Source organism: Cephus cinctus, unplaced genomic scaffold (assembly GCF_000341935.2).
Source record: "Cephus cinctus unplaced genomic scaffold, Ccin1 Ccin1_scaffold0215, whole genome shotgun sequence".
Taxonomy (NCBI): domain Eukaryota; kingdom Metazoa; phylum Arthropoda; class Insecta; order Hymenoptera; family Cephidae; genus Cephus; species Cephus cinctus.
In genome coordinates this window covers 905,385-908,909 of record NW_014332933.1, presented here as the reverse complement: position 1 = coordinate 908,909, position 3,525 = coordinate 905,385, and the positions used below count along the sequence as shown (strand labels likewise).

The following is a 3,525-nucleotide window of genomic DNA, read 5'->3' as shown; positions in this document are numbered from 1 at the left end:
ATATATATATATATATATATATATGTATAGATATACAGTCGTGTAGGAGATGCAGGGGGTGGTGGACCGTGCTAAAAGGGATGCTGGTGACAGCGTGAAAGTTCATAAGAAACTTCAAAGAGTGGTAAGCGTGAATATAGGAATGAAAAAGATGGACTCGCGCTAGATATCTAGATAACGGCAAGGACGAAGATAAAGATAAATATAGATTGCCGCGCTCGTATACATATGTGTAGATACGATTCCCGTGCGAGCTTTAATCTTCAACCAGCAGCCGTTTTCAAATCGATTCTCATCTCCTGGTTGCTATGCTATGCTATACTGGGATAGAACCGACTGACGTTAAAAGCTTACGAGGCGGAACTTTACCGGTTGGGCGAAAAAGCTACGCCATTTGTAATCCGAGAAATAAAGCTGCATTACGTAAAATGACTATCGATCATTCCGGTGACGCTTTAATTGTTGTTTCGAGCTTTTTAATTGTCTTCGATACCCCTCCACCCGTTATTTTTTCATTTCAAATATATTCAAATCTCCCGCCACTTCGTGACTCGCCCGAGACCACGTACTATTTCCCACGTATTAAAATATGCCTTTTCTCGTGTGTCGAGCCGTAAATTTGGAGCAGGCTATTTGAAGGCATTCCGCTCTTTATTCGAATTATACTTATTATTGAAGCTCGGAGAATCGATCCTGATGTCAGTGATCGAACCGTTCGACTGTTCAACCGGTCTGCAACGGCGGACGACATTTATGAGTAATTGACCTATAGCCACTTTTTAATTGCTCGAATCTCGTATCTGAAGGAGGGGCTGGGGGATAGAAATTATTTGTTTGTTACACTTCAATGATTGCTCAGTGCGATGATGCGATTAAATTCAATCAGATCGATCGCAACGGGCTCATCTAACGTGATTGATACGGATATTAATACCGATTGATACCGGTTGGTATTCTTCCACGTGGTTAGGCGTATGCTTACATGTCTACGTATAGATATATACTATATATTTTAAGAAGGGTAGTTTTCGGGACTTTTTGTTTTGAGTATTGGCAGTTTTGAGGACACTTGGTGTTTGTCAGGACAGGCCTGATAGCATTTAGATACGTAAGGTATACTGTCAGGACCATAAAGTGGCACTCACACCGAATTTTCCGAAAAAATTTTCATGCTACACACTCGCAGTTGTGATCGGTTAAGAAATGATTTCGTTAAGCTAGGTTAGGTTAGAATTTTAATACGACATGTCTCAAGGTTTAGTTTTTAAGAAGAAAAACGCATGGGCTTCCGATTGTGAGTGGCATGCGTCCTCATAACTACCCTTTGACAAGTTTACATATATATACGGGTTACGCGATAACTGATGAATTCATGGAGAAAAAATAAGGGAGCAATGTCTATAGTGTTTTGTCGGGCAGAAATAGAAATCCATTAATTTCTGACAGTGTGCGAGGGGCAGTAGGGGCGGCGGCGGAGGTGGGCGGGGAGGATAAGGGTGGATTTCTCGGTGTCCCTGACACTTTTTATTGTGTTCGGAATAAAGTGCGGTTTAAATGAAAAATTTTGATATCGAACATCGCAATTACTTTTTTTTTTTATCTGCTACCTTGATCTTACGATGGATCTTCGTGGAAATAATTTTTTTAGCGATTACGCAATTCGCCAAAAATTCACTCGCTTCGTTCTGGCCAATTGTTAGGCGCATGACAATTGATAACAATTGCCTTTTGACAGCTGCTAAATTCGGTTGTTACCACTGGCATTAGAAACGATGATGACTTACGTTACGTAAGCGCGATTCTCGTTTGACCAAGTGGCGCCATGTTGTTTTTTTATTCAACTTTAACGCTAATACTTGAAAATGGAAACTTCCGTTCGACGTTCTGTCGGCGACTTTAAATAGTTTTTCCAAAGGCTTCCATGACCTGTGCTTTGGTTTTTGTGTAATTCTGTGATTTTACTCAATTTCTTCGTCTATCTTGATTTTTCTGCTTTTTTTTTAGTCAAGTCACCAAATGAATTTCGCTTATTATATTTTATCGACCGTCTCGCCTGTTAAGAAAAATTCATTTGAACGTCATCATCGAATTCTTGGATTTCCTATAAGATTTCTAGTTAACGTTACGTCAACTGTATATTCGATAACTTTATAATATGCGTGCTAGAAACATGTTCAGTAATTCGTGAAAAAAAATATTTTTCTTCAAAATCAAATCTGCGTTCCGTTAAATATAAAATTTGTGTGTAATTATATTGTCAAGTGAATCTAATGATATTTTAGGAGTGCAGGTACAGTATAGGGAAATTGTATAGTTTTATTAATTTCCTGTACCTATATGGTAGCACGTTGATTTTCCGAAGAATGCTCAGATGCTCGTATATCAAAGTACCCGTCTCTCACGCCTATGTCACCTGATAAATTTTCTTATCAGTCAATCGACTATTTTTGTCGAAATATTTTTTTTTATCACAATGACAAACGTATTTCATATCATTGTTTACAGTCATATAATTTTATGGTGTTTGTAACCGGATCAAAATCCCTGATGCTTGATCCCTCGTATAACGCGTAATCGATTGTTTGTTAAGAGAAAATAAATATCAGGACGCATATTTTTGTTGGTTTGTTTGAACATAATCCAATTTCGTGCAATTTGTTCCTCCCAGCGACGAGATGACTACGCAATTTAAGTATACTATTACAATCGAGAATTAAGCGCGAGTCAATTATTCTAGATGAGAACAAAAGGACATTAAAATTCGTAACTGGTCCACGAACAAGAGACGTGAACTTGTACAGAGACGAGAACTTGCATAGGCCTGAAAGTACACGAAACAATAATTTGAACAATAATTATACGTCATAGCTTCAGGAGCATTGTTCGAACATTCGTCAAAGGGAAATTCCAGAAAACCCTTTGTCACATGTATGACAAAGGTAGGGCGGATACTTTTTTCTTTTTTTTCACACAAATACAAAAATCGATCTTTTTGCTTTTCGAAAAATTCACTATTGTCTATGTTATCGGTATCACGATTTTTTATTTTTTTTTTTGAAAATACCTATCCACCCTCTTTTTTTCATCTTCCATCACTTTTTTTTACTCACCTTAATTCACGTTGGAAATTTGATCTCGCTGCTACCGACGAAAAATTTCCACAATGTCGATCTCCGCTTCACTCATCGCCGACTAACCTTGCACTAAACTGCATCATCTCGTCCGCCCGCGATAACAAAAGTTGCGAACGTTATAGTTCACTTTAGAGAGGCCCTGCATTTAGACGGGGATCGATGGGGTTGCTCAGTCACGGAATCGTTTGAGATTTTGAAAATTCATTATCACATCGAACGACTAGGATCGATAAATCGATTCATTGAAAATCGATCCGACGAATAATTAAATGTGACAAATGAAAATTTCAAGTATACGAGAATTTGGAAAAAATTTACAAAGTTAACATGCAGATGCAATTTCAAAAATTCGATAATAAATTCGGGGGGGGGGGGGGTTTTTGTCCAAAAA

The 3,525-nt window shown here is 38.0% G+C and overlaps 2 protein-coding genes across 5 annotated transcripts in view; one reads left to right on the top strand and one right to left on the bottom strand.

Moving 5' to 3' along the window:
* LOC107265320 (organic cation transporter protein) overlaps positions 1-3,183 on the bottom strand; it is an 18,385-nt gene extending 15,202 nt beyond the window's left edge. Inside the window, exon 1 of the mRNA XM_015734665.2 lies at positions 3,111-3,183. The gene's annotated coding sequence lies outside the window, so the exon portion shown is untranslated. The remainder of the gene's footprint in view (positions 1-3,110) is intronic.
* LOC107265322 (glutathione S-transferase) overlaps positions 1-3,525 on the top strand; it is a 22,735-nt gene that overhangs the window by 6,884 nt on the left and 12,326 nt on the right. The window lies entirely within an intron of this gene.